We start from the raw sequence: 14,598 nt of genomic DNA, 5'->3' as shown, positions 1-14,598 counted from the left end.
CAAGGTTGGCAGGGATGTTCTTATCAGATATACTCTAGTGGGCATCAACGTGATATGAAGAATCAAAGATAATGATTATTTAAAAGAAATTCCACAACGAAATGTCACCTTAAGGAATGTTGCAAAATTAGCATGAAGTTCTCGGAACCTTTGAAATTTTAATGAAGCACTTTCAGTACATGCTAAGGGCTTGCAGTGTTTACAAAATGTACAAATCCATTTTGTTGTTAAGGATTTTTACATGTTTTGAGCTAATGTGTATGAAAGCTGAAAATGTAGATTTCCACAACCTTTGGCGGCTTCCTTCTAATGCGTAGTGTGAGGATTAACTATAGACAGAAATAACAATTACATGCAAATATAACCAATATCAAAAAATAATAAATAACACAAGAGAACACAAGACACCAAGATTTAATGTGGTTCATCCAATCCCTGGGCTACGTCCAACAAATAGAGAGTCAAATATTGTTATTATTATCTAGTGATTACAACCTGATTAAAATCCGTAATCCCTTACAACTCAATACCACTACAAGAAGCTTTCTCTAGATCACACCTTTATGAAATCCCTAACCCTACGCCCATTTTATACAAGATTTTTGCTGCTTTAGGGTTATATTTAATTAAAACATGTTGGCCCAAACATATTAGAAAAGTAGGCCCCAAAAATTATGAAAAGTGTACAATACATTCTTGGTCAGTCACCACATATCAACAATCTCCCACTTGGGGACTAATTAGGCTCCACAGTAAACAACAACCTCCCACTTGGAGACTGATCTTATAGCAATATCGCTACCACATGGGACTCCCACTGGATCGAACCACCCTGAACTCAACTGTTCCTTTATTTTGTTCAGTCTAGAAGACTAGCCAAAGCTTAAGAGGAGTTTAGCTTCTCCCTTGTTACTATCTTTGTAAACATATTTTTTGGATTGTCATCTGTATGTATCTTCTCCAGCTTTATTTGTCCATCATCCAAAACTGATCGAATAAAATGGTACCACAACTGTATGTGTTTGGTGTTTTAATACAGAGTAGAAGTCTTGGCAAGATGAATGACACTCAAATTATCTATAAACAATTAATCATCCCTCTGTGGGTGTCCCAATTCTTCTAAGAACTGAAGTCATATCATCTCCTTGGTTGCCTTTGTAGCAACACTATACTCTGCCTCTTTAGTGGATAAAACATTCACCTTTTGTAACCGAGAAACCCAGCTCTCTGCTGCCCCACCAATAGTAAAAACATAACTCGTAGTACTCCACCTAGTATCAATATCCCCTGCCAAATCTAAGTCAATATAGCCCTGCAAATCAGAGTTAAGAGCCCCCAAAATGTAAACACTCACTCGATGTTTATCTCAAAATATGAGAATCCATTTGATTGCATTCCAATGCTAAATGGCATATACCTACTAACAACTCCCACTGCATGTACATACCATAACATACATCAAGCTTCCTACAGTTGAAGCATAAGGTACTTTGGACATCTTATCCTCCTCTTCTTGTGTCTTTGGACACATCTCCTTAGTCAATTTCAAATGACCATATAAAGTTGTGCCAACAATTTTGACATTCTCCATAGAAAAATGTCGCAACACCTTCTCAACATAGTTAGCTTGAGATAAGATCAATTTTGTAGCTTTCCTATCTCTGCAAATCTTCATACCAAGGACTTGTTTTGCTAGCACCAAATCCTTCATAGTAAAATAATGTGCTAACTGTTCTTTCAACCCATTAATGTGATCCATGTTAGACCCAACTAAAGCATATCATCAACATATAAACATAAAGTAATGTAGTTGTCATCATCTAATCTCTTAAAATAAACACAATGGTCAGCATGACACCTAATATAACCATGCTCATTCATAAAACTATCAAATTTTAGATACCATTGCCAAGGTGCTTGCTTCAAGCCATATAAACTTTTCTTCAATCTGCACACTAAATTTTCCTTACCTTTGACCTCTATCATTGCAGAATATATTGAATTCACTTGATATAATCCTCCTCCTCTATTAGATCTCAAGCATTTCAAGCTTTTGTTTGTCTCCTTTTCAACTTTTGTCAAATACCACTTGAATATTTGAAAAGTATCAGATTTTACTTTTAAGAAAATCACTATTATCATTCTAGAGTAGTCATCAATAAATAGAATATAGAACTTGTCACCACATTAACTTTGTACACCCATTGGTTTGTAAAGGTTGGTATGAACTTTTTCCAAGATTTCATTTGAAGTATGAGTCTTACTCTTGAAACTAGATTTAATCATTTTACGTAACTAACATTGTTTGCATTTCACATTATTAGGTTTCTTCAGTCTTGGTAAACCTCTTATTTTCTTCATCTTACTAATGTTTACCAAATTGTCAAATTTTTTAAATGACATAGTCTTTTGTGCCATAACCATACATCATCAAATTCTACATATAAATAAGTTTCATCAGATATATCAAGATAGAATAGATTACCTCTTGTCTGATCACCACTTCCAATGACCATAAACATCATAAATCTTTTCTCTCTTGTGATGAAATTCAACTTTGCATCTTGAACTTTTTAATTATGACACACTTAACGGGTTATAATTAAGTCCTTGTATCCACTAAGCGTTGTCACATTTGATCTTATCAGTTAATCTTATTGCAAGAATTTGCCTTAAGGCAAGATTCACCCAAGATCAAGGAGCACAACCACAAGCACTCAGTAGACCAAAGAGTATGATCAATATGATAATGCTTACTATTATCAGAAGCATGTGAAGCATGTACAACCACACTAGGAGTGCTTGTATATAAAGGCCTCTTAGGAAGTGCTCAAAATATCTCTAGAAACAACTAGGAGATAAGATAAGTATTGACAACTAAGCACTTTATCCAACATTCTAGATGAGTGGATAAGTATTAGAAGGTTGTAGAACCATGTGCTTATGCTATCTCCTATGTTGTAGACATGTGCTTAAAAGAGGTGTGAACCCCTATGATGTCATCATGACAACTCACAAAAGTGCACAAACTCCTAGGTGACTAATAAATAAATATGAAATATATGCATTAACCTAAGTAAACTTAAGTAAGTGTAAATAGTAAATATTAATTTACACCAACACCCCCCCCGCCCATCCCCCACCCCCCCAATTGCAACTTAGGGGAATGCCCTTAGGCTTACGAATACTAGGATGAATGCAAGATGGGTCCCAACTACTAGGCCATTTTAGGTACCTATGTACATAATGATATGCAAATGCAAATCTCTCATAAAGTGGGGAAAGAGAGAAAACCATGTGGGAAAAAACCCTCCCCCAAAAAGAGAGATGAAAAAGGATGCACAGATGGATGGATGGAGTAATGAAGACCCCCTCATTACAACATACATCCAGTATATACAATAGAGAGAAAAAGGAGTAGGGCAAAACCTCCTAAGAGGAAAAAGTCCCCCCCCCCCCCCCCCCCCAAAACTAGTGTGTCGATCAGTGAGAAGTGCTTCGATGAAGAAGTTGATCCACGACCTCTGGATGATGTTCCTCCCCTTTGGAAGAAACAAAGGCAAGGGTACCAGTGAGATGCGTACCCTATATGGAGAAGGAATCTCTATGATGACTGGTGTCGCTGAAACCTGTTCAAATGTCCCTGTGTTGATACTGATGATGGCTTCCTCCAAAACTATTGAAGAGAAGGGTAGATTGAACAAGGAATGATGAAGTACCTGCTTCAGGAAACCAACAGTCTTCTCAAATGTGAAAGAGACCTCCTGCAGATGTTGTACATGAGAATCCACAATCACACCAACCAGAAAAGATTGATCATGTAGAGAATGTGCAATAACTGTAGAAGAATCTGACTCAACAAAGAGAAGCAATAGATCACCAAAGAAGTCTTCCATATCTCCCGTGTGTGACTCCAAGAACATAACTGAAATGTCTGGAAAAAAGTCATCACTTGGAATGGTGGGGACACAACCCAAGTACATAATGGATGCAATAGGAAAGGGAAACTTTATTAACTATGAAAATATGCTAATACACTTAGTGCAGAGAAAACAGACTCCAAAACATGTTATGGGCTTACAATAGTGTAAATTTGGAGATAATTTGTTCTCCCAATACCTTCTCTCAAACTCCACTCCAAACTATCTTTTACAATGCCAAAAATGTCCTTAAATAGACCCCAAAGGGTAAAGGATTAGAAATACATTCTAGAAAGTGCTAGTTGGCATCCACCGCCAAAATGGAAGGCTCTAGAAGTCGGTGCAAAATTAGAAGATTCCAGAAACGGTAGCCAAACTTCTGGGAGGCATAACTTTTGAACTGTAGCTCCGATTGACGAACCTTTTACATTTTTGGAAAGCTCTCGAAGCGCTCTATAGCCCTATGGACCAGCTTTGCTTGTCCCCCATTTTTTAGGCCTGTACGAGGTCATTTAATGCCTCAATCTTGACTTTGAAGCATTCTTAGGAGGTCTCCAGAAATCGAAAAATTGCAATAACTTTCAAACCGTGCAGCCTTTTGACCTGATTCTTTTTTTGGAATGTTCTAAATTACGATTTTAATCATCCCTCCAATTTATACCTTCTAACCCACCATAATTATGGCTCAATTACATAGTCTTTTATTTTTTTACATTTACACGTATCCTAGGGTGCTTAAATACTCTAACATAGAACACTAATAGTGGAACTGTGAGAGTTGGAACCTTTATTTGACCCAAATGGGTATCCAGAAATGAAAACACACAAAACAGAAACTATGTCTAGGTACATTTTTTGGGTGACACAGGATTGCCCTTATACCTCTTGATGCTCCTGCATCATGGAAGACCATGTCTACCCTGCAGTGTTGAAGTACATGAATCTGTCATTGCAGCAAAGGATGAAGTATCTACCTCAAAAAGAAGACGGATGTCGTCAATAATGTCTCCCACATCTTCAATATGAGACTCCATGAACAACCCTATAATGTCTGGAAGGAAGTCGTCCCATGAAGCTGAAGTAGGAAGACATGAAGGATCCTGCTGCACTGAATCTGAAGCATCTGTGACTGGAACTGGATCAGTAGGACCAACAGGAGTATCAGGAGGCGGGATCTCTTTTGGAGTTGGAGGAACCATGACTGAAGCCACAAAAGATAGAATGTCATCTAGAAAAGGAGGAACTATGGGATCTCCAGATTTTTTGCAAAGAGCCATCCACATATCATGCAGATAAGTGAGCTTCTTAATGACATGCTTAGTATCAGAACTTAGATTTAGGATAATAATATCCCAGAGTCTATAAAGAGGTGGCTATATTTCAGTGTCAGAGATCAATTCATTGGAACATAAATAAGGAAATACTTCCTTATGCTCACTTCTTAGATGATCAATGACTAAAACACTCCATTTTTTATAGTTCCTTTTTGTTAATCGTGGTCTGATTCCAAAACGACATGTGTCACATAGCTCCTCCATGAGATCAATGAATGTATTCACCCCCCAAAATACAAAAACAATCAATCAACCCCCCCCTCCCCCTTAATGTATGATTTGGCACTTAGTGCAATAGCCTCATGCCAATTTAGGGCCTATTTCTGAAAGCAATATTTCTGTCCACAAAACCTATAATCTGATTGCAGGTCTAGAAAGTAGACAAAAAAATATACACTTCCAAAAAAATTGGAATATGATTCAGAGTCCAGATGAGCCTGTACCAAGCAATTAAAGTGGCGAAAATCAAGATTTGCGACTTGCAAAATTTTTTAGGAATAGAGATCTCAAACCACCTGCACCAATGTGTAGATCACGAAATTCTACCCCAAAGAAAAAAAAATTGCTCACAAAAAGGAATCTGTACGAGGAAGATATCATTGTTTGAAAATCGTTGCTGTTATTATTTTTCTTGAATCGCGGCCACGCGCATAAAAATTAAATGGCTCTAGATTTTGCCTTAGATGTCTAATTTGGATGAAAGAAAATCCGATCTGGGGGTTTTTTAACCTTCTGAATATGATGCAAATATCAGATTTGCACCAACAAGCTTCAATCTTTACCTACAAAATATCTCTCCTACAGGCCTGATGGCCAATTTTTTTGGAAAAAATAATGCAAATCCGAAAAAAAATGTAGAGGCAGATGGAAAAAATCAAGATTTGAAAATTAAATGTACAGATTTGAAATGATCATAACAATTTTGCCTCAATTTTGACTATTGCCCAACATAGGCAAATTTATAGCCAATTCACCAAATCGACGTTCCGAACGCAATGGTGAGGTTCGCTTTGGCTCTAGACGCTCTCAATCTTTGCGGATTCTCCGGAGTCAAGACGAAGTGCTAATGCAACTATGGTCTCGAATGGCTAGTGTCGATAGTCTCCTCGAGTTTTGATACCATGTAAGAATTTGCCTTAAGGCAAGATTCACCTAAGATCAAGGAGCACAACCACAAGCACTCAGTAGACCAAAGAGTATGATCAATATGATAATGCTTACTATTATCAGAAGCATGTACAACCACACTAAGAGTGCTTGTATATAAAGGCCTCTCGGGAAGCACCTAGAATATCTCTAGAAACAACCAGGAGATAAGATAAGTATTGACAACTAATCACCTTATCCAACATTATAAATGAGTGGATAAATATTAGAAGGTTGTAGAACCATGTGCTTATGCTATCTCCCATGTTGTAGACAAAATGTGCTTAAAAGAGGTGCAGACCCCTGTGATGTCATCATGACAACTCACAAGAGTGCACAAACTCCTAGGTGACTAATAAATAAATATGACATATATGCATTAACCTAAGTAAACCTAAGTAAGTGTAAATAGTAAATACTAATTTACACCAACACTTATTGATCAATTTCCTTTTTCTTGATATGGTGCATCATTACCAAATATAACACTATTTCCGTAGCAATGTTCAGGAGTTTCAAACTTACTCTTGTCACCAGTCCTGTGATGTGAACAACCACTATCAATTATTCGTCACTTTTGCTTACATATGATATCAATGTAGTTGCCGCATCTTCATCAGAATCATCCTTCATAGAAACATTAACAACTTCTTCATCATCATATTCTAATTCATCATCAATATCCTCTTCAACAATATAACAAGCCTTCTTACCCTTGTCTTTATATCTTTTGTTTTCTTTTCCTTCTCTTCTTCCTTTGTATTTGTTTCCACTTCTTTCACCTCAATCTTTCCTCGTAGGACATCTTGTAGCATTATGACCAACTTCATTACAAGAAAAAAAATATGAAAGGTAAGTTGCCTCTGTATTTTCCTTTGCCTCTAGATAGTCTCCTAGCTAGTAGTGCTTCAAGTTCATCTAGGTATTCATTATTAGTCTCACTGTCGCTTTCAACATATTTTCTCCTTTTCTTTTTCTTGGAACCATCAATGTTAGTTTAGCTTTGAAAGAAGAATCAATACTACCAAGAGTAAAGCTATCAAAATTTGATAATTCAAAAGCAGTAAGTCTACCAACCAGTCCTTCCAAGGTAAGATTGGTACCAAGAGTATGTATGAGTTCTTGTATTGCAGAGAATCGAATAGCATAAATAGGATGTAGGGTTCTTAATACTTTATTGATCACAGTTTCGTCATCAATCTTTCCATCAAATCCTCTGATTGCATTAACCACTTCTTTGATCCTTCCATAGTATTGAGCTATAGTTTCACCTTCTATCATTCTCATTTCATCAAATTTTCCTCTTAAGCTTTTTGATTTGGCTCTTAGTACATTTTTATCTCCTCCATAAATGGTTGTCAAATTGTCCCACGTATTTTTTGCAGTTGTGCACTCTTTAATATCATCAAATTTTGTGTAGCTTAGGGCAGAGGAAATCTCCAACATCACCTGATTGTCTTCTCTCTTTTCCTTTAGTTGCTAAGCAGTAAGAGGTTTCACAGTTCTAGCGAGATGCAACTTCATCAAACTGTGCCATGTAGAGAAGTTCTCCTTGGTCAGTCTTGGTACCTCCTTTTTGTGCATCTTGATCTTTAGCTTCAAGTACCTTCAAATTGTTTTCCTTACAACCACCAATAGCTCTGATACCAATTGTTATAATTATTTGGAATAACTAATAGGGGGGTGAATCATTTATCCAAGGTCTAGATGTACCAATAAAACCTTTTATGCCAAACATGCATACGCATGCATCAACTCGGTCTCTATAGAACATAAGCTTTTGTAGATTATTGTACTAGGTCAATTAAACTTGCAGACTATAAACATAACTTATTACAACATCACAAATTGAATCACAAAAGTATAACACCAAGATTTAACATGAAACCCAATTTGGGTAAAAACCACCTGTAACATGCTACAAAATTTTCACTTTTCTGAAGTGAGCTTTATGAGGAGCCAACCTTGTTAAGGGTTGTACCCACTATTAAATGTGACTTTGTTAAAGGATTTCAATCACCCTATTAGGAGTGAACCTTGTGAGAGGAGTTTAGAGTATTCCATTAGAATGTCACCCTGTTAAAGGATTTACTACTGACTATTAGGTTAACCTTATAGAAAGTATTTATCCAATCTGATACAAATGTTAGAGAGTAATAGTAGGACTTGATCTCTTAACAAAACAACTAACTTTACAATTTACAAATCTCTAGTTTGGCTCATATGTAGACCATCTATACGAAACTAATAGATCCTTTACGTTTCACATAACATGGTGCATCATTTACAAACTTAACACAACTTCCATTGTAATGTTCTAGCTTTTCAAACATTCTTGTATCACCAATCGTATGATGTGACCAACAACTATTAATTATTCATTTATCATTCTTACTCACATGTGAAATTGGAGAAGTTTTCTCATGTTCATCAAATTCATCTTTCATTGCAACAAAAATAACTTCTTCATCATGATCATCAAAATCACTTTCAGACCCATCTTCTTCCATAATGTAACAAGATCTCTTACCTTTTCCCTTGTAGTCTTTGTTACCTCGACTGTCATGATTATCTCTCCTTCATTTTTGTTTATTTCTTTCCTTTCATCCTTTTCATCTTTGTCAGGAGACCTTACAATAATATGACCAACTTTGTTAAATGTAAAAAAATATTATAGGAAGTTTACCTTTGTATTTGCCTTTTCCTCTTGGTAGCCTTCTTGCCAATAATGCTTCTAGATCATCAGGGTCATCATCTGATTCACTATCATTGTTCATAGGCTTACGGTTTTTCTTTCTTCTTGATCATTCAAGGGTTAATTGAGACTTAAAAGAAGATTCAACAGTAGAGGGTATATAATTATCAAAATTTGACAATTCAAATGCAATGAGTCTATCAAGTAGACTATTTAATGTTAGATCATTACCAGGTGTACATTTTAGTTCTTGTATTGTAAATACTCTAATGGAAAAGATAGGAAGTAAAGTTCGTAATACTTTTTTGATGATAGTCTCTCCAGTTATGTCTCCTCCAACACCTCTAATTTCATTCACCGCCTCTTTGATTCAACCACAATTTTGTACAATAGTTTCACCTTGTTTCATTCTCATGTCATCAAACTTGCCGCTCAAACTTTCAACTTTAGCCCTTAACACAGTTTTGTCTCCTCAATGAATTTGTGCCAAGTAATCCCATATTTTCTTTGTAGTAGTGTAATCCTTCACACTGTCAAATTCAATATAACTTGGGGAAGATGCTAGATCTTGTTGACCCTATGGTAACAAATTTGGTCAATTAATGCTAGAACACTTGGTCATCTAGGAAGGTCAGTTAATACTGCATCCAAACTTACCTTTATTAAATCATCTATTGTATTCTGGGCAAACGAGTCTCTTAGTTCTCTAGTATCAACCAAGCATCATCATATGGACAGGAAGGCTAGTTGCAACCAAGTTAGCTTCATGAATCAAGTAATTCTTCATAATGTGAACCGAGTTTAACAATGTACGCTAAGGAAGTCGAGTCAACGGTATTTTCCATTGATCAGTATGAACCGAGCATCTAGTGTCAATTGAGTGCCAGAGTGTCACTGAGTTCACTACATCCCCCGAGTGTCAAAGTATCACCCGAGTGCACAATATGACCTGAGTCTCCAAGTCAACTTAAAACAAGATATTATTTGTATAGGTATATATGAACTATGTTTTCTGTTATCCAAAATATAAGACAAGAAGTATTAATCAATTTAAAAGAAATGAATATGGATTTGGAAGAGAAGAGTAACTAGCAGGCTACTGAGCAATATATTGAGTAGTATAGATTCATCTATCATAGATAGGTGATTGCATACATCAAAAGGATATTTATCAGAAAACACAGTCACAAATCAAGGATCAAGTTTTTGATAGCCTCCTGACAGTTGCATCAGACCAAATCCTCTAATAAGGTAGACTTAAGAGTCTTTTGTAAATCTCTTGACAAAATACATACTTCACTGTATTGTAAAAACCTTTCACAAGGTGTACTTAATAGTCTTCATTTCTTTTAACTGAGCACATACTCTTAACTAAGTTCGATCATCAAAAGTGATCATTTGGAAGCCTTCACCGACAACTTTATTATTGCAATAGTGAATCTTTTTGGATATCATTCCTACCCCAGTTTTACCTTCTCCTTGGGGGGTTTTTGGGTCACCAAATCTTGTGTAATGTGTTATGGTGTTGATCTCTTTATTGCTTTACGTTTCATACATGCAAGTAAATTAGTGAATCTAATCAAGTGGAATTAAAGTTATAAGTTTAAGTGGTTCTTGATTCACCCCGCCTCTTAGTCACTTGTATATCTTCATATTTCCAACAATATCTATCATCGTTTGATTGTGTCCATGCTTCTCTATTGTTTTCTCAATTGTCATGTGTCTAGGAACTTCAATGTATTCATTATCTAAGTATTATAGTGCATAATCTTCAACTCCAGATAGATGCAATCTCATCAATTGTTTCTATGTTGGGAATTTCTCTTTGTTTAGCTTGGGTAACGTACAATCTTGATCTTTGGCTTAAGTCTCGTCAAAATTTCCTTACAAGTACCAAAATATTCGATAACAATTGTTGCAATGATTAGAATAACTGAGAGGGGGCTGGGGGTTAAATAAGTTATCCTCAGGTCCATATGTACCAATTCAACTTTTAAAAATCTCAAACAACTTAATCAATCTCATAAATCCACTTCACCAATATAGCAACTCAACAATAAATCAACTTATTCATTTAAGCATTTAACTCTGTATTTAGTATATGTTGAATAACATAAATGTATAATAGTAAATAGCATGAAATATGAAATCAATATTCACACAAATATGACACCAGGATTTAACCTAAACCCAATTTGGGAAAAACCAACAAGTAGTATTCTACCATTTTTTACTCTTCTAAACTGAGCTTAGTTAAGAGCCAACCCTATCAAAGGATAGAAAACACAATTTTAGGTGTGACCCTATTAAAGAATTTTATCACCCTATTAGGAGTGGTTTGGTTAGAGGCCTTTAGAATATCCCATTAGAGTGTCACCTTGATTAAAGGATTTACAATATGATTGTTAGGTCAACCTTGATTAAAAGATTTTATTGCCATAAATAGTTAGAAAGTAATAGCTGTCTTGATTTGATAAAATATAACTCACTTTGCATGTTCATATCTCCATTCAGCTCATTCTTGACTCATTGACTGGACTTTGTCACATTCTCCATCTCTAATATACTTGACAACTCTTCAAGTGATCTTGCTATCAAAAACTTTTCACTTTACATTTGCAACTTTGTTCTGCTTTTGTTCTTCACAAACTCATGAATGCAACAATACCAACCATTTGTAAAACATCTCATATGCCTTGTTATATAGACAAGTTAATCTTTTGTCTCTTAAACATATGCATAGATCTTAGGGTTTAATCATATTCATTGAATATGTTCAACATAATACCTTCCTTATTCTTCAATTGAAACTTCTAGAAGCTTCTCATTAAATCTTCACCTTAGATTGCTTAACAAACTCAATTCATACATTAAATGTGCCATCTCATCAATCCTTATCATTTACGCATTTTTACTTTTTAGTAGATTCAACTATGTCGACCTCAACTATTGATTCTTCCACAAACTATTAATTTGTTGGCATTCAGTCATCACTATATTGTCTGTCTTAATGATCACTGGATAGCTCAATCTTTCAATTTATCTTCATCTTGCTCAGTTGCCACTATCATTTGACTAATAATGTTTTTTTCAGCTATTACTTAAGTTCCTTAATCTTCTTTTTGACAATGCTTAACTTCTTCATTGACTGACCTCTATGTACTAGGTCAAACTTATGTTGTGCTTAGACCTCATGACTTCTAGAAATCATCTTTTCTACTTTTTAAATCATCTTTTTTCTTCACTTAATACAATGATCAAACAACACATTATGTTGTCAAATACGAATTGATCAAGTGCGCTCTGTAGTTCCATCATACTTACTCCTCTTTACTCAACCACTTCACTAGCTCAACTTGTTATCTTCTCTTTTGAAATCCTCTTCATTAATCAATTGATATGTCACTCTACATTGTTAGTAAATGTCTTACCAGTAAGGTTTGACATCAATAAAAGCATAACAATTGGTCTAATTGTAGTTTTCAACATAATCCTAGGGGAAACCTCTTCAGATTTGTAGAGATCAAAGTGTAGAAGGTAGATTTACCTTGTTAGTTGTTCCTAGTCTACTTTTGGTATGTTGATCATGGAAATTAGCTAACCCTTAGGCATATTTTTTTTAACTTCTTGGTATTTCAAAGTCTATTAACTTAGAAGCTAATGCCATCTATTATTAGGAAAAAAAATGAAAAATTATAAACTTAATTTGACCAAAACATGAAAAAATAGTAATTTTGTGGTTAAATTAGGTTCTTAACTAATTTTATTTAACACGAGAAAATTTAACTAGTTCATAATTCATTTCAAAATTTCCAATTACAATTGTGAAACTTCTTTAAAATTAATAAGTGCAATAAATTTTAAAACATTTGAATGTTGAAGTTTATACATCTGGACCTAGGATAACCGATTCACCCCCCTCTCAGTTATTCTAGAAGTACTAACACATAAGATGATTGATTACATTACATTACATGAATGGTAAAACAAGATGCCTTGAATAAGTGTCCATCTCCAAGTTCCGGTCTCCATAGCCATTGGACCTCATCCATCCTCTATTTGAGATGGAAGTGTAAACCAAGTGTTTTCACCATGACAACCACATAGTGTTTAGCTCCCTTGAGGTCCTAACTAACATGAAGAATGCTCTGACCATAGCACGAGAAGCCTAACAACTCGAAACAAGAGGTTCGGATGGATTTAATGCAGTCGTGAAACATACTACTCTACACATATGTCTAAGTAGCCTAATCACGTAATGTTGTAGGAAAAAATAACATGACAACATATATATGCATTATAAGAAAAATGGCTTTGGCCAAAGCACTTTGATCTAGATTTACTGATAGAAAGAAACAAAACATAATGTATCCATTTCTAATCAGAACTGACAGAAGTCTAAACTCATCCTAAAAGAAAATTTAGAGAGTACATCAAGTTTAAAATTAAACTGAATTCCATATTCACTATTTGCTAAATCTTACGCTTATACTCCATATTACTTATAAAGCCACATGTATTTAACCGACACAACCTATGTATAGGAATAATTAATATCTAGCTTTCTGAAGAAAATAATGCACTATTCCTCTTATGCCATATTATTTTTAATACATGCATATAATAAAATCAACTCTTATGTCATCATGGTTAAATACTTGTAGTGAGAGCTAGGAGTCGGCCTCATTAGTCAGTAAATGGATCATTAATCATAGAAATTTAATATAAAAGGATTTAGTACTGAATCTATTTTACTCCAATCTATCAATTTGTAGTTAATCATGAAGTCTTCAACTCACCGTGTGACTCAATTTATTAATGATGTACCCAAGAAATAAAATGTGTTTGCACACTATTTCAAATCCCCCATAAGACAATCCAAATATCATGGCATAAAAGATCTAAATATGTCAGCAAAATCATAATTCAACATAGGAATGGGGTTCTAAATAGCACATATATTCAAATATAAAGGCACTCTATAGCAAGTTTCCTGCTGACTTCTCAATGCATAGGTATACATTACATTATTATCTACTAGAACCGATGAGCATCTATTTAGACATGATCTTTGCCACTGCACAATGTGGGGTGGTGTTGTATCTTGTAATTTTACAATCTTTCGTTCACCACCTTAGTTTATTATAAGGTAAATAAATTCATCATCATTACTAAGGAAATTTAAAACAACACTCTTGGTTATCTTCGCAGATTCTGTAGTTTGTGCATACTCAATCTAACTTAACAATGCAGACACACACACATATATAAATTCTAGCACAAGGTCATCTCTATTCATACGACATTTCCTTGAAGGTTTGTCATATTTGTTTAACCATAGAACACTATTTTATATCCATATAATGAAATTGTAGGAATCTATTAAAACAGAATCCAAGTCATCAAATAACCAAGGTTACACTTAATTAGACAAACTCGGTATATCTTTATAGCTAAATTTTTACCATTGACATTTCAGCAAATTAAGAGTACCTTATCTAAT

This window comes from Cupressus sempervirens, chromosome 1 (genome assembly GCF_028749045.1).
Source record: "Cupressus sempervirens isolate cs-2001-9-10 chromosome 1, ASM2874904v1, whole genome shotgun sequence".
NCBI classification, from domain to species: Eukaryota; Viridiplantae; Streptophyta; class Pinopsida; order Cupressales; family Cupressaceae; genus Cupressus; species Cupressus sempervirens.
This window is presented reverse-complemented; position numbering follows the sequence as displayed.